This window comes from Octodon degus, unplaced genomic scaffold, assembly GCF_000260255.1.
Source record: "Octodon degus isolate 3935 unplaced genomic scaffold, OctDeg1.0 scaffold00087, whole genome shotgun sequence".
Taxonomy (NCBI): domain Eukaryota; kingdom Metazoa; phylum Chordata; class Mammalia; order Rodentia; family Octodontidae; genus Octodon; species Octodon degus.
Genome location: NW_004524663.1, coordinates 5,821,148 through 5,839,322, shown reverse-complemented (window position 1 = coordinate 5,839,322; position 18,175 = coordinate 5,821,148). Strand labels below are relative to the sequence as shown.

Sequence of the window (18,175 nt, the reverse complement as noted above, 5' to 3'; positions counted from 1 at the left end):
AAAAAAAAAAAAAAAAAAAAGACAGGAAGCTATGCTTTGTGAGACAAAGGTGACACAATGAAGGAGAGGCAGGGTGACCAGTAGGTTCTAGGGCAGCCAGGTGGAAACGAAGGGTATCAGATAGACTGAGGAGACAGATACCTTTGCACTAGTGGCCTCCCAGAGCCTCACGCCAGCGTCCAGCCCAGCAGCTCTGCAGCAGAGGAAATCGGCACAGAGACATCCGCCCTGCCCGAGGCGAGATCTGCAGGTGGGCGTGCAGCCACACAGGGTGCTGTTGGGAGAGAGATCAGTCCTATTTTTATAAGAAATCAATTTGGAAGAAATCACATAGGTTTTTTTTTCACATGATTATAATTTCTTAAATGTTACTTCTAGCCTTATAATTTTGTACCTACTAAATGAGTATACAGAGTAAAGAATTTTTAATACATCAGTCCATATAACTGGGACACAAATACAGTCACTACAGAAAAATTGCATGAACTTAATTGTTAAAATATGATACAAACATTAAAAGTATTTATGGGGGGCCTGCCCATTAGCTCAGTTGTTTAAGTGACTTCTTAAAGTAATCAGGATGCTGTGGTTCGATCCCCAGATTCTCAAGCCGTACCAGACCTGACCTGAAGGGATCCTGAGCCAGCCAAAAAAAAAGAAACACTTCTGAAAAGTATTTATGACATCTTAGGATGAGTTAAAACTACATAACTGATTGGAAGCAAATACAATGAATTGTTTGCCTTTGGCCTAAAAACAGTCTCTAAGGGAGAGATTGTTAAATTTCTCACATGTAGTGAAAAGTAAATAATAACCATGTTAAAATGATTACTGCCACATGGCTAAGAGAAATGTAATAATCTCCCACAAGTTCAATTTCTACCACATACCTGATTACTTGATTACCTGATACAGGCACAAAAAATTTGAGTGCCAAGTGCTATAAACTCTGCCTGGCTAGTGCTCCCCAAGCCCCAGACTAACCTGTCCATGCTGAATGCTTCGGGGTCAGTCTTTACAAGTTAACCCTAGAGTCAGTACCTTCGAACCACTTAGAGCTGTAAAGGCCTGCAACCTCTTGTACTATAGGAACGTGCTGCAGCGGGAAATCACGGGACAACTCAGCCCTCTCGCCAGGTAGTCAACAGACCTGGTAAATGGACCAACACGGTACCAAGGCTCCAAGAAGGGACTGAAAGTACTGCTGCTTTTCAGAAGAAAACATTCACACGGGTGCATAAATAGGTTCTCATTTCCAAACAAGCGCTTCACTCGCGTGGCACTAGGGAACACTGCAAGTTTTCTTTGCGGCCTCTAGTCTATGGTTGTTGCCTCTATTCAGACAAACCACCATGCGCTCTGAGGAAAAAAACCTTTAAACGCTCTGCACGCCAGGCTGAAATGGAGCAACCTGAAGCTGCTCTTTAGGCTGGACCTCCCCATTCCAAGAAGTACTGTTAAAGCTAAAAGGATGAAGCTTCACCATGTCCTCCCCAGTGGTAACTAGACAGGGAAGGCGAACGCGGAGCATGGATCTCTGAAATAATAAATGGTCATCATGAATCTGATTTACTGAAATTATAAAAAAAATTTTTTTTTGCCTAACTACACATAAGGCTTTAGGAGGATTACAAGAATGGACATACCAAAAAACCCAGAGTAAGCCAGACTTCTCCTCTCTCTCCTCAGACACACTGGCGGCACGGCGCGGTGAGGTCAGCACCTACCCAGCCTCCTCAGGCTCCTTGTCAGTGAAGATGTTTGTTACTGTGACACGCACTTCATAGCCTGACCAACCATGTTAGTGCCAGGCAACTCTAGTTCCCACTTGACACAGGCAGCTGCGTGCAGCACAAGGGACTTCCCAAGAACAGCGAAACAACAGTTTTACCAAGATTCACTTGAGTTGAGCTAACACAAGAAGGTGACCTGAATGAATCAGATCCCAACTCCCAAGAGCTAAGGTGAAGGAGCACGGAAAGAGGCTGAAATGCGAAGAGCCAGAGCCGGGTGCAAGCTCAGATGATGAGACGGTCAAAAGTAAGAACCACAGGAAACAGTCAACAGTGTGCCTCTCAGACAGCAGCTAATATTCAGATAGAGCTCCGTGGTCACCAGCCCTTCATCTTTCCTATTTTAGTCCTATAACTGTGTGTTGCTTTGTATTATCAGCATAAAACAATCAAAGCACATCTCCACACAACAGACATGTGCATGCGCATCCTTATAGATAAATCTTATACCGAGGACGTGTGCCCATAGTGTGTGGGTGAATGAGGTTGTATATCCAGAAAAGTATCAAGATGTGTACTCCGACTAGAAAGCCTGTGTTCTGTTATACCAGGTGACAGGTGATTAGATGCGTGAGCTGACAAAGACCCTGTTCATGAGGATGCCACAGCCCGTGATGTGTTACAGATAAGAGAAGCACCTGTGATTTTTATTGAGCTCCAACAAATACTCATTTAGCATGCATGTGTGCCTTGTGATATCCAGGCATTTAATAAAGTCACCATGGAGCAAACAAATGACTGAATTAAGTCTCCTGGGCAGCAGTCCCTAAACATTTCTGCACCGAAGAGCAATTTGAGGTTCTGTTTCTTTCTCCTTAGGAAAGCACACAATTTGGGATTCAATTCCACTGACACAGTTCACTGAAAGCCCGAAGATATGAAAGTACTGATCCTCCCTTGTACCTGAGCATACAGAAAGTGGATTTATGAGGTTTATCCACAGGCGTATTTTTTTTCAGTCACATCATTTTATTAGTGGTGATAAGAGAAGTCCCATCAGAAATAAAACGAAATGTATATTCATCGGCACAACGCATAGACCTGACATAGCCTATCGCTCCAGCTACCAATGGTTCTTCAGAGTTTTCAGTTAATGGAATAGTCACATTTTAAGAACAAATACAATGCACAAAGAACAAAAATACAAAGACACTGTAGTGGAGATGTAAACAACAGAATTAGCTTCCTAGAACTACAGAACACAGTCTTGATTCCATCTTCTTTCTTAAGCAACCAAAAGAAAAGCTTAATGTATAATTAGAAATAACCCAAAAAATAGCAGCACCGAGAAATCAGATTGATTTGATAAGCAATGGACCTCAGTTTCCATATTTGTAAGATATGAGCTGCAGTATAGGACAGGTAATGTTTCCAAGGAGAAAATGCTGACCTTTCACTGTTTTATGCCAATTCAAGCTATAGTCCACAAATACTTTCTTGCATTCATTCAACTGATCTCACTGAATTCCAACTATGAGGCAAACATTAAGATGACAAATCAACAAAATCAGACCCAACTTCCTCTTTGACGAAGTTTACTGACTCCTTCCTCACTGGAAAGGTTTAAAGGCAAAAGAGCCATGACCTGACAGGATAACTACGTGGGTAGTGTTTCACAGACGGTGAAGTACTGTTCTGTATATCATCTCACGCACTGCCGTAGGGGCCCAGCAGCCTGGCCAAGGAAAGCAGCTGGAATCCTGTGTGGATGACTTCAGGCCATCATGCCACCTCACAGGAGTTGAGCCTGGGGCCGTGGGGATGAAACACGTGCAACACCACTTTGGGCTCTTCACAGATCTTTGCCTGTTCCCATCTTCCCAGAAGCAGAAGATACTCCCTTCTACTAGTATATACAAATATAACTGACTTAGTTTGGAAAAATCCACCTTTATAAGTAATAAAATGATTGATCTGCTTTGCTATTTCTTTCCCACATGCCACCTAGTAACACTGAGCGTGCAGCCAGTCATGTGCCTCTCTTCACTATATCTCTAATGCTTTTCTTTAAAAAAATTAAATCCAATGGAAATGATGACAGCAGTCTTCCCATGAACACCGAGGCATTCCCAAGAGTGGGAAGCAATTCATGTTTTAATGGTGATAACATGTGCTTAAAGTATGTGATGACCAGAAAACCATACCTGTACGCTTCATGACAATTAACAGAGACCTTCTTTATCCTTTGAGGGAAATCAAGCAAGAGACGTGGCATCAGTTTTCCGACTGCCAATTTCCACACAGAGCAGATGGATGAGCACACACCAACGGATGCCAGTAATGCCCTTCACGAAGGAAAGAGGCAGGTACCTCTGCTCACAGCCTTAATTTTTTCCAAGATTCAGGTAACAGAATTTGTTCTATGAGTCTGGTTACAACCGAATTGCAAGCACATGTAACTCTGCAAAGAATCATGAAAGAATCGCATTTGTGAGCTGAAATGCCACTGTCATTGGTCAATGGCAGCAGCATACGCCATGCTGTTGTAGGCAGCTGAATTGGAAATATTATAGGTAGTCAGTCAGACAGGGCCAGGCCCTCAAGGAGACAAGATGGAAGACAAGGTGACTTTGCAACTGGAAGAGACAGACACTCCCATATGGGCCACACCTCAAGACCAAGACAAAAGAGGAAACACAGATACATACTTCCCTAGGGATGGGCATCAGGGATTGATATTTTAAATAAGTATCAATCACCTTGAAAGAGCCAAAATGAGTCACTAACCCAACCCCCAACAGGAAGAGACCCTGTCCCATATTCATGCCCTCTTGCTGAATGACTCTTTTCCTCATTTGGCACTGGATTTAATCAGTTTTACCTGAGCAATGGTGCTTGTAATCTCATCAGTTGACCACAGCTTTGTCCCACCTCATGTCCACCTAAAGTGAGTTCCCATGTCTTCTCTACCACCTTAGACCCACATGGTTTTTACTCTATAAAAGTCCGTGGAAGAGACAGCTTCCCAGGGACTACCTGCTCGGGACTCCTCCTGTCCCTCTCTTGGACAGGAGCTTTCTTTCCCTCAATAAATATATTCTGCTCATAACCTCCATTTTTACCTAAAATTCATTCTTTGGTTTTAGAGAACACGAACTTGTTCCAGGTACTTCTTGGGTTGGGAGATCATTTTTCCCCTGTATCATTTGGAGGTCATCCACCTAAGATCAGTTTTTCTCCCTGTGTTATTTGGAGGTTCCCTGTATCAATGTGACCAAAGAGAAGTCCTTTAGGAGTTTTTAAATAATCGGTCTACAGGGATTTTTGAATGGAGAACCTGCTTCATTATTTTCCTCATTACAGACTCTTAACAATCAGTTTGCTTCACTAGTGTGACTTGTAAGACTGAAACATGACATGTGTAGATGAAATAATCACCTGGTCCTCAGATTTCATAAGTTTGTTTTATGACAGGTTTTCACTTTTCAGTGTAGGCCAGCCATAAGCTTATTTGAACTCGTTTATCCTCCTGTCTCAGCCTCCCAAGTGCTGGGGTTACAGGTATGCACACCACACCCAGCAAGATCACATTTTTAAGGGGACCTTAGGTCATGTCCAACATTCAAACCCAAATCTCTTCTACAACATCTCCACTTGGGGCTAGTCTGATATTTTTAACATGTCCAGTTCATACTACTGACAAGGCAGTTTGACAATAAGTATCCAAAGCCACAAACAAACACTGACCCAGCTATTCCACTTCTGGAATTTGTCTTAAAGAAACAACTGAAAAAGTACATAGTGATGAATGCATTTCAAAAACGGCCACTCTAGTGTTCTAGTGAAGTTTGAAATAATTACAACTATCAGTAAGAGATGGCATTAATAAAGAAGAGCACATTCACAAAAGGAATGCTATGTAGCCACTAAAAATGTTAATATTAATATATGTTTATGTGTTTACACACAAGAAAAATCTTAGCATTGAAATGTGGAGTATGTTCACTTTATGTCTACCTAAAAGTTTCAATTCTGCTCTATGAAACTGAGAATTTATATTTGCTCTCATTGCAGTAGGCTTTCAAATACTAGTGGTAGGAAATAACTTCTAGTCCATTTACTTCCCCGGCTTCCCTCTTAAAGTTGAGGTTGCTTTTAAACAAGCCAAACTAAGGCAGAAGACAATAGGATGATTATCTCTTTCATTCTGAATATAGTGTCATTAGTGCTGTTGGGGTGGCCAAGACCTTGGATGGTTGCGTAATATCTTAAATCTCAATAGGAGCTACTACTGGATGTTATGGAAAATGTGTATGTTAGGGCAGCCCAGATAGCTCAGTGGATTAAAGTGCCTGCTCAGGCAGAGTGCAGGGGCTGGGGTTCGATCCCTGGCATCACAAGCCATGCTGGGCCCCCACCCCCAGGACACACTGAGATAGGGACTGAGACTGGGCGTGGTGGCTGAGACTGGGTGTGGTGGCGTGCGCCTGTAGTCCCAGCGCTTGGGAGGCTGAAAACAGGAGGATCACTACAAGTCCGATCTGTGCAGTGAGAACCTGTCGACCCTGTACTAAGCACAGAAAAAAAGAAAATATATATATTAGATATGCCTCACTAGACATGAATTACTGTGTTGTTGCCCATGAGCTTCATGTTATCAAGAATATACATCAAACAAGTTTTCTCTAAAAAATACATAAACAAGTCATCTACTGATTAGCTGACAAAAATGTCATGACCAGAATCTCACAAAAATTGAACCCAGTATTATTCCCCTAGAGGCTATGGTTTGGTATTCACTAATTTGATATTCACAATGAATCTACAGAACATAACTACTACAAAATAAATAAAGATAGGCATAGGACTTAGAGCTATTCTATCATATTGATAGAAGACTCAGAGTTAGAAAGTTGTAGGAAATAGGAAATATAAAGCAGTCCAAAAGAACCTTACCTTAACACCACTAAGAAGTTAGTTGTTGGGGCCGGGGAGATGGCTCAGTGGAATAAGCGCTTCCCTGGCAAGCGCGAGGGCCTGAGTTCAATCTCCAGCTCCACCAAGAAAACAACAATAACAACAACAAAAATAAATAAATAAAATAAAATAAAATGTGTTGGCCCCTTCCAGCCTTGTCACTCTCCAGCTCTCTGACTGCACTAGATTAATCTTGTGTTTCTGCATTGGTTCGTAGACATGCCTCCCATCTTTGTACAGGGCCAGTCACAGAATGACTTTCCCTTAGCTCCAGGACAGCTTCAGCCACTCCTCAGGCTGCCTTCCTCTGCGCTGGCTCACAGGTGGATTGCCTAACTTCTGCAAGCAGACTTTTACCTTTATGGCTTCGGACAGGCATCATACCTACATCTCTGCCCATTCAAATTCATTTTTCAATAGCCACCTGCCAAAAATCCCCTGCCTTAAGCTCTGAGTATTTTTCCCCAGTGTCATTCAAGGATCCTTTACAATCTCCTGATAGGATCTTGAAACTCCAAACTCATTGTTAGCTCTAATTTTTAAGAACTCTTTTTTTTTTTTTTTTTTTTGGCAGAACTGGGGATTGAACTCAGACCCTTGCGCTTGCCAGGGAAGCACTTATTCCACTGAGCCATCTCCCTGGCCCCAAGAACTCTTATTAAGGCAAATTTCAAACAAATACAGAATATACCATAAATCCGGTGCATCAGCCAGGAGCTACAACATTTGCCAAAATCTTGCCAGTCTTTTTCAACTATTCCCCTTCTGTCCTATTTTTGCTAGAATATCTTAAAGCAAAACAAAGACAATGTGTCTCTTTATCTCTGTGTGCGTTTATAACAATAGTTTTTAACATAACCACCAGTCCATCGCCATACCTCATAAAATGTATACCTTCTGATCCTCAAGAACTCAATAAATATTCCAGTTTTTGCTATAGTCACAAAAGTTAAACAGTCCCCACACTGCGTCTCTGGAGCCCTGTCTGATACTAATGAACACAGAGGGCCCAGCTCTAAATGAGTATGTAACAAGGGAACAGCTCACTCAACTAAAAGAATTAAATTGGAGGCCTGGCCCCCGAAAAGTGGAAAACTGAAACTATCCAGGAACACCACGAACCACTGCTAGGTTCAGAAAGTGCCCAAGTGACTCAGAACTTGAGGAAAGAAACAAATTGGATCAAAGACTGGATTAGTTTAAGGGCACAAGAATGTTAGCTGGACAAAAAAAATCTCACATCACATCAATGGAGTAATGAAAATCAGGTATGAAAAGGTGTACCTTCTAGTCACTGTATCTAGTGTATGTCACTTCCTAAACTTTAGTGTCATAAGCACCCTTGTGCAGCATGGCACTGATAACTTTAAAATGATCATGGGTACAAGTCTATTTTATTTCCTAAGCATTAAAGAACCCTGAAACATCACATTAAGCAAGTAACAGTGGCGCAACTACCTCTTGGACTCTAACCTTTCTCAATTTCTTGGACTCCTCTTGCCAGAAGAAAATGGAGACAACCTGCACCTTACCAGGATGGCAGTCAATAGCATCAACAACTACACCGGGTACCTCCCAACAACGTGTGATACCAATACCTATATTCCAGATGTGGAAACTGAGGCTTCCCGGTCAAATGATATTGTGGGGGTCATATCTAGTAACTGGCCTTGCTGGGATTCTAAAACTAGCCCGGCTGGCTCCAGACACCTCAAGGCCAGCACAACTAAGACCAGAATTCTTGAGAGGCTTTCCCCACTTCACTCTGCCGCACACACACACACACACAGGAATTCTGAGATAAGTGACACATAGTAATTTTAAGAGATTGAAAATTAAGTTAAACAGTGAATTGACGTTTGCTTTCCTTCTTATTCTTCCTTTCAGTTGCTGAGGATGAATCAATGGCCCTGTACGTGCTAGGGGACCATTCTACACCCCTAGGCCCTTCTCATTTTCTGTGAGAAGCTGCTCTAGAATTCCCCCCTCCTCCCTCATATTTTAAAAAATGCTTTTGGGTTCAGCTACATTTCTTTGTGTTTTCCTCCAACCTAAGCCAAGACCGCATCTAAAGAAGAAATGAGTTACAGCTTACACCTCTCTATCAACTTCACAGTAATATTTTAATTAGGCCAGTGTGATTAAAAAGTAGTTAAATATAGTGCTGGAAAAGTTTAATGATCACTTTCAACAAGGCCATTGATGTTTGCCTACGCTAAGTTAATGATGCTGTCGTAATACCAGAGAGGTGAAAATTTGTTTTATTTCTAAGTCAAAGAGGCTGTCAACATCTTTATCATCACAAAGGGATAATTTTAACATTTCAAAGGAAATTTTTTTCCTAACTGTATTTTGAGAAACACACTTTTAAAAACACTTATGCACCAGGAATCCACAGATCTTGTCAAATCCAGTGTTTCATATTACAATACAAGTCTGGACACATCAACGCTGCAAGAATTCCTTACGGGTTACTAAACCAGCCTCTGTGATTTCATTTCCAGCCAACTAAGAATCTCAGCTTGGAGGCCACTGCAGCTGACTCTCAAGCACTGGAAGGAATATGGAGAAACTCAGCCAAGCGTGGGGCCCTGAAACCTTCCAGAAAAGCTACAGTCCCCCTAACAGGCAGATCTGAATCCACAGCTTATGTAACTGATGTCTGAATCCTGATGCATGTTTACTCATTTAATTTATTTAATTTAGCAGTGTGGGTGACTACCTCACGCACACAAGACAACAGAAGTGTAATCATCGCAGAAGTGACAGTGCATGCACGGTACTTGTACACAGCCAAGTCAGGCGCCAGCAGGTACAAAGGGGGTCAGAATCGCCCTGCACCCCACACAACATCGGCCCTCACTTTGCTTCGGGTCGTACAAGTGGTCTGAGGCAAGGTGATGCCCCTCTCGGGGCTTCGGCACTGGCTCACCTAACTGTGCCAGCGCTTGCTGCTCTTGGTGGCTCTGGATCTTACTTCTTACTAATCATTCTCAAAGTGCGGTCCCCGACCCGGCAACATCAGCAGCCTTCTTGGGTGTGGTAGTTAATTTTATGTGCCAACTTGGTGAAGCTAAGGGATGCCCAGCGCTTGAGCTGGTGAAGTGTTTCTGAAAGCGTCTGTGAAGCTGTTTCTGGAGAAGATTGGCATGAATTAGTAGACTTCACAAAGACTCCCCTGCCAACGAGGGTGGGTATCGTCCAACTTACGGAAGATCTGGACACACCATAGAGACCAAGGACAGGCAAAACCCATTCTTTCTTCTGGAGCTTTCATTTTGTCTTGCCCTCACTCATCAATGCTCATGGTTCTCCGATCTGTGCTCAGGACTAGGATTTGTACCGGTAGTTTGTTTTTTTTGTTTTTAACCCCAAGTTCTCATCCCTTGAGCCACACTGAATCACACGGACAGCTCTCCGGGTTCTGCAGCAATCCTGGGACTCCCTGGCCTCCAGAATCACATGAGCCAATTCCTGTAATGCATTTCATCTGTCTTTCCCACTCATCTGTATCCGGGTCTCAAACACAGATATAGACCAATACACATACCTAATTTCGGCTCCTCTGGAAAACTCTAAGTAGTACACCTGGAAATGTGCAATGTCAACTCTTGTGCCAGCCCCAGATGCCCTTGTCTGAAAGGTACAGTGGGGCCCAGCAGCCTGCTTCCACATCGACTCTCCAAAGAACTGAAATGTACATTCAAGTTTGAGAATCACTACTGTAAACAATGCACAGCAGTCACACATTTAGATGTATTCAGGTTTTCAGTCCACTGAATCTAGCAGGTATAGCTTATGATTGTCTTTGAAAAGTAAATACCTGTCCCTTCTTTGGAAGAGAGGCTCTTTTAGTCAGGGTCTTGTACCCTGAGGAACTGCTTTGAAAGTAATGGTACATTAGCTATTGCTACTCTTATTATTTGGTTATGAAATTAAATTTTTTCCACAGGAAATTTAAAAAAAAAAAAACTCAAAATGAGGGAAAGACATGAATTTACCAAAAATTGAGTGGGAAAACAGTACATAAAGTTTAAATTTTAATTTTAAAGTCTTTTTAAATTCCATCCTCAGAAAATCCTCATCACAGTTTATAAGGAAATACTTCACGGCACTGCTCACGGTGGGCTGCTGTCCTGTGTTACACGGGTTCTCAGCATCAAGGTGACCCCCAACGATCGCCTAAAGTGAACGTCACCCTGCAACCAGAATTGCAGGCTAAGAAAGAAAGCAGGCGCTTGGAGAGCGAGCACGGAAGGCTCACCTCCATCACTTCCTAGATGAGAGCCCCGGGAAATTCCTAGGCACGTTAGGTGTCTGTTTCCTCAAACGTAAAATGAAAATTACCACACGGCCCTCCTCCTCACAGGGAATTTATGGGAGTCAAAATGTGCAAAGCTTGTTGCCTGGTGCGAAGGAGCTCTCTGCATGCAACGGTGCCTCTATCCCTATTAGCTAATGGAACTGACCAAGCTAAGAACGCTAAGGTATATTTAGACGAGGTAGAGGACGAGAGCCTCTGCTGCGGCAGGGCGTGCATAGCCCGCTGAGGGAACATTTATCTTGACATGTCAGGCCCTGTGTTCAGTCACCAGCACCACAAACAAGGAAAAATTAAAAAGCACACAGTAAGCGAATTTTTAAAATAAAATGTGAGAAAGTTACAGCTGCATTCATTTCTAACGAAGGGTGTCAGAGCAGAATAATACCTCGCTCTGCAAAGAGCTGTAGAGTATACAACGTCTAACCACAAATGTCCTCAGCAAGAGAAAACATTTCATAATATTTTCTTTAAAGATCCCAAAATTGTCACAGGAGAAAAAAGCCACAGCAAAGTATGGACTTGAACAGATTAGTCAAGAATGTGATTGAGAGAATTAAAGAAATTATATTTTGGCAAGGCTGAAGGAGAAGACAGGCAAAACTCCAAGTTTCATCTGGTTCATTTAACTGAGTACTTCCCTCTCTTTTGCAGTTGATAACTTAATATTCAAACATTTTGTATCATAAATCAAAGAGCAAAAGGCCAAGTGAAAAGAAATCTCACTTAAGAATCTTTTAAATATGTATAGACTCTTGATAGAAGCATCATGACTAAGTATTGTTTAACAAACACAAGAGAGACGGTGTGTGACCTTTTTACAGCTCTGGGTCCTAGCTTGATCATTCATCAGCTAAGTGACCTTGGGCAAGGCCTGGGGCTTCTACTCCCAGAACAGTTACACAACGTAAATGCCTCGAGGAAGGCCAAAGCTCCCCAGGGGCCTTTGCGAGTGTGGGTCCCACTGTTTGCCTTCACAGAATGTGCTCCCAACCCTCACCGCCAATTCTACTGGTCTTTCAAGTCTGAACTCCCTTCTCTAGAACTTCCTTGCCCAGGATAACTTAGGTCCCTCACAATATGTTCCTTCTACTTTTGTAAACTTCCATCACTATTACAACTCTGCGTCTATCCCAGCAGGCTGAAAGCTCCGCGGAGGCAGGAACTGTGTGTGTTCTGTGCTGAGCTTCTAGTGCAGAAGAGAGACAGGAATTCCAATGGGTGCTCCAGGGAACTTCATAGTAGGCCAGAGGAGCCATTTAACTTCACTGGATTAAGAGGTAACATTTCCAGAGCTGCTGGATTCTCAAACACGTGATATTATGAAATGAGTCAGTTCTTTCAAAGCCTTTCTGATTTCTGATAGAATTAAGAAAAAACTGAAAAACTGTGAACTATCTAAGTGTAGACAGCTAACCTGAGATTAAACACACTAGGAAGCATGTCTATGAACCCCAATAACTCCTATAGTAAAGCTGGTACTATATGCCATTATGGGTACCAACTACATCTTCCATTATGCTGGATAAAAGCAGCAAATGGACAAATGTGTCCGGCTCCCCTTTGCCCACATCCTTCTCATCTACCTTTCACTTTTCCTGTAACTATGAGATGCCCTGGGGTGATGGACAACAACCTGGGCTTCTCACCATCTTAGTTCTACTGAGCCACACAAGTTGCATTCACCATAGATTGCTAATCCCTCTTTGTCCTATTCCTGTGTATCATTCATTCCCACCAATTTTGCATGCTGGTCTTCTTCCTTGGTCCCTCATAACTCTTCCAGCCTTCCCCTACTCTTGCCTGCTACACTCCCAAGATGGGAGTCCTAACCATACCACAGAAAGAGGGCTGGATGTAAAGACCCCTGGAGGTACACCATCTTGAAGATATGGCCAAAATCAGGGAACATACCCAGAGTCTAGAAGATGGAGGATTACATTAATAAAAAAAGGGGGGGGGGACAGTTTAGGGCAAGAATGGAAGAAGAAATGGAATAAAATGGAACAGATAAAGGAGAAGCTTGCCTGTCACTCACTCAGTGATTCCCTCCCACAAGTCCGCAGAGCAGGAGTCCAGAGCTCCTCTTCTTTCAGGCTGTTGGCCACTGACTCTCACTTCTAAGAGGAGTCAGAGTTACTTTCCATGGCGCTGCGGGAGCATGGCTTCTCTGTTGTAGCTGGCTAGCCCAAAGACCTGCTGTGAGGCTTGCATGTCAGGTACGGCTTGCCTGTTCCTGCCGCTCAGCCCAAAGATCAATCTTACATACAGATACGGGGAGAAAGGAGTGGCTAGCACTATGTCATCAAATAACTAGCAGCTGTGTGTGTGTGTGTGTGTGTGTGTGTGTGTGTGTGTGTTTTGAACACCTACCTGAAGAAATTTCATAATGCCCAGTTTAAAAACTGAATTATCTCTTCAGAATTATCAGAATTCAAAACATAAAAAATTACAACCTAGAGGGACCTGTCACAGCCTAAGCGTGCCTATTTGTCCCACTGGCAGTGTACGTGTACTTTGAAAATCACACGTGATTTTTCATTGTCCTGCATCCAACCTAGTGGTGTCAAGACTGCTGACATTCCACACATACCCACATCAGAAAGTGAGGCCTTACTCCAAAAGGCCTCACAGTTATGTGGAGAGAAAACACTAAAATCCAACCAGTAAGTTCCCCAGGGTCAAGCCTACTGTTCTCATTTCCCCGGGGAACTTTATGACCACCCTCTTCTCTGCGCATGCCAACCCCCAACCCCAATTAAGTATTATTTCGTCCTCTGGAAGCCATCAGGACATGAAAGCAGGTCCACGAAGACCCAGACTTGCTTTCCCACACAACAGCCAGCCACCTGCACAGGGATTTATTCCCTGGCTTCCTAGTTCCTATGTCACGGAGTCACAGCCACCTGCATCCCAGACAAGGAGAGGAGAAAGAACAAAGGGGCCAGGTGGCTGCGGCAGGCAGGGGAGGGCGGGAGCTTCTCTGTGCCGCCCCCCACAGCACAGCCTGTGGCTGGAGGAAGCTGGGCTGCACCCACCTCAGACTGTGTGTTGAGACAGCTGTCGGAGCTGGAGCCTGAGAAGGAAGGGAGCAGGCTGTGTCCTTTCTAAGGATGGCCCTGTCTCTCATTCTGAAAAGAAAGAAAACTGCTCAACCTGAACTGCAGCCTCCCTGCAGCGCTGTGGCCTCCCTTCTCCAGCGCCATCAGATCCTGCCCTCAACAACTCCTTGACAGTTCTTTTTAGAGTAAGCTGAAGAAATTTAAAATGAACTGCGGGAGCCATAAGAAGGAAGCTCCGTCGTTGTTCACTAATCACTCTCTGCCCAGGACACCGTCTGGCATGGGGTGGGAGAGGGCCGGTACTAGTTGGGCGTTTGCATACAGGCACAGGAGAGGAGATCCTGGAGTTCTGAAGGGGTAACCTCTACTTCCTAGCAGGCTTTGGAACAGGAGACCAAGAAGAGCTAGTAAAGCCCGGCACTGGGATGCACCGCTATAAGCCCAGCACTGGGAGCTGAAGCAGGAGGATTACTACTAGTTTGAGGCCTAGGCTACACAGCGGGTTCAAGGCCAGCACAGACTACAGAGCGAGACAAAGACAAGGATGAAGAAGGAAAAGAAAAAGAGGAAGAGGAAGAAGAACTGTTAAACTATATGAGAGGAACAAAATTTTTTTTTTAAATTACATAAGGGCTGGGGTTATAGATTACTGGCATAAATGCTTGCCTGGCAAGTGCAAGGTCCTGAGTTCGATCCTTGATACCGCAAAAAAAAAAAAAAAAAAAAAATCACATAGAAAAAAGGTTGAAAATTAAAAAAAAAACACACACATTTCCTTTCTATTTCTCTGTGGAAAAAGGGAAAAGAAATTTATTTGCAATAAATGATAAAACTAAAATACTAACTTTACACTGTCTCATTTATAGATTGGCACAGTATACTTTTCCAACCATACAAAATTCCTGTCATTTCCATATTTACACTTACTTTCCTCCTCTATTTTATAAGTATAACATGTTCACGATAAAACTCAAAAACCCCGATCAGAAAAAAATTAAAGTACAACTCCTAGAGAAATTTTGCCACAGTTCATATTCTAGTACATCACTTCATATTTTTCTATGTAAAACAACACAGGTATAAACCCATGGTGGGTCAGTGGGGGTATACTTATAGAAATTTACTCATATTACACCTGCTGGAGTTTTTCACAGACGCCGTGAATAGTTTATACAAATAAACACTGGACTGTTTGCATTCCTTTTGTGTCCTTGGAACATGCTCTTTCCATTTACTGTTAAAACAGACCTCAAAAGCATCTAGGGGGGATCAGGACCTGCTGCAGAGAGTTTAAAAGTCTACAAGGTACCAAATTCACTGTGGCAATGAAAATCATCAGAGATTTATGCATAAAAATGCCTATCTCAAGGAATTATAAAGGATTTTTAGCTTATAATATGATTTAACTGGTTTATAAACATATGAGAAAGTATTAATTATCAAAAGGCGGGGCCGGGGAGATGGCTCACTGGAATAAGCGCTTCCCTGGCAAGCGCAAGGGCCTGAGTTCAAACCCCAGTTCCGCAAAAAAAAACACCAAACAATAATAATAATAATAATTATAATTATCAAAAGGCGAAAGCCATCACAGCTGTGAATTTCATGAAACGCAGGTCTTAACAAACAGGACAGACATTCACCAACATTTCCTGGAGGCTACAACTGCAGCCCTCACAAAAGACAGACAACAACAAATTGCTAGAAGATCCAGGTTCTTTCTTTTAAAATGCATTTTATGTCTCAACTGACAGACAACATTGTATGTTTTTATCATGTACAAGACATTTTGAAGTTTACAGACACAGGGCTAAGATTGAATCTAGCTAATTGGCAAGTGCCTTGCCTCGCACTGTTCCCTGTTTTTGGTCTATGAGCACATAAAACCCATTCTCCTTAGTGTATTCAAGAGCACTATATATTGTCATTAACTACAGGGACCTTGCTGTAGACCTCTGAAGCTCCACTGCGATCTGTAACTATACCCTCAGACTAACAGCCCCAGGTTCTTAAACACATTCTTGAGCCTAAAAGGCCCCACCGCCACCACTTTCCTTTACAGCCTGGGTTAGCCCGCACAGAAACGTGAAAGCTACATTCACTGCTGTACTTCCGTGGAGTACGCTGAGGAAAGCCACACATACAGATGCACGCTTCTATCATTCTGTAATGATACCGTACAAGAAAAGAATTCTTCCTCGGCCCTCTCTTTTAAACTAGAAAGACAATTTAATCAAAAGACACCTAAAATAATCTACAAGTACAGTAATTTGTTCAGAAGACCACAGTAAAGGCCTATTTCACACTCAACATGGCCAGCAGCTTATTTCTATTTATCATTCTTAAATCAATACATGTCCTGTTCCTTTCTGTCTCTTCTTCTGAATCAGGGTCACACTATGGAGCTCAGGGCGCCCTCGAGGGTGCAATCTTCCTGCCTCGGCCTCCCAAGTGCTGGAATTACTAGCATGTACCACCAGGCCTGGCTCGCTGCCTACTCTTGACCCAAACATTTTCGCTGTTTTGCAAGCATTCTTTGCCAAAACTTAACATCCGAGCTTGTTTTCATTCTTTCAAGGGGTTTAGATTTACACAACATGACAGAGTAAAACATTCCTGAATACAGTTAAAGAACACCCAGGAAAGTGCTCCCCCATTCATGAAACGTTACAGGATATTTTCTTGCTCACTGGATCCAAGATACTGTCAACCTCACGTCAGAGGGGCTCATGAAGTGTAGCCCACAGCCCTTTGTACCGAGCAAAATGCAGACTACCAAGTGAGCAACCAGCAGGCCTCAGGGAGTCTCATGCCGCAATCTGAGAAGGCTGAAAAAGGACACCAAGAACGAGTTGCTAATTAATTCTCCTCTCCTCTCCCTCAGCCCCGAATGTTTCAAACAAACACTGCTGTGGGGACACAGCTTTGACATTGTTGAGATAATGACTTGATTTGTTCCCAAAACGCTGAGGGAGCTGCTGAAACCCTATCTGGTGAGAACCATTTGTACTCTTTGCTTCCCAAAGCCAGAAGCAAGGCTTGCTTCCAAAGGCAAGGAATACTTCCTGTCCCTTTCAAGCTGGCAGCCCAGGTGCTGACTGGCCATGCATTAAGCCTCCTCAACCTGGGAGTGAATCATGGGCTACTTTAGCCAAAGCAGCATCTGTCGGGTGCCCGGACAGAATTTCCTGATCCATCCTATGAAAATTCAGATACTTTCCAATGCGCCTGGAAGAAGAAATGAGGACACCAATTACTGGGCATCACAAATTTATAGTGGGGAGAATGATGAAGATGTTACAGAAGATCAAACAAGGAAAGGGCTGGATCTGATGACCCACAGCTATATGGCAGAGGAAGGGGCAGCGGTGAACATTTCCCAAGTCTGGGAGACCAGAGCACTTCCCTCAGGTCGTCCTCCAGCCCTCTCAACTCCCTCACCTTTACCTTCACAGGAGCTTACACTGGCACAAGTAAGGTGCGGGGCTGGATGACTGCTGGAGAGGCCGTCCGTCCTCCACCTCCACCGTGTGCGGCAAGTGCATCCAAGGCCACCCCTCCTCCCTGCCAGACAACAACAGCACTCACCCTTCTGCACCCGGATGGCCAGGCCTGGCAAATGTGCCCTGGGAGACACAGCTACCCTGGAGGGAGACTGGGGACTGGCCCGCGGACGCAGCTCATCGGCCAAGCACTTCTTTCCTGTGCAAGGCCCTGGATTCAGTCTCTAGCAACACAATGCAAAACACACACACACACACACACACACACACACACACGATGATGTCGACCACTACGCGCACAGAAAACAGCATGGGGCTGGGGAGATAGCTCAGTAGAATAAGCGCTTGCCTGGCAAGCGCAAGGGCCTGAGTTCAATCCCCAGTTCCGAAAAAAAAAAAAAAAATGGTGAAGCAGAATACAGCATATACAGTGAAGATCTACATCAGCTTAGGTGACGTGTGGGAGCTGAACCCCACCCCCTGTCCACTCACCAGCCCATATACTACTTGGAAGAGCCCACATTTTTTTCTCAGTGCCTTCAAAGGCCCTACACAGGCCCACAGCACCACAGCTGCCTCATA

The 18,175-nt window shown here is 43.6% G+C and overlaps 1 protein-coding gene across 2 annotated transcripts in view; it reads right to left on the bottom strand.

Moving 5' to 3' along the window:
* The window catches only part of Kank1 (KN motif and ankyrin repeat domains 1), a 232,556-nt gene that overhangs the window by 178,918 nt on the left and 35,463 nt on the right, over nt 1-18,175 (bottom strand). For both annotated transcript variants that reach the window (XM_023721889.1, XM_004637172.3), the window contains exon 2: nt 142-274. The gene's annotated coding sequence lies outside the window, so the exon portion shown is untranslated. The remainder of the gene's footprint in view (nt 1-141; nt 275-18,175) is intronic.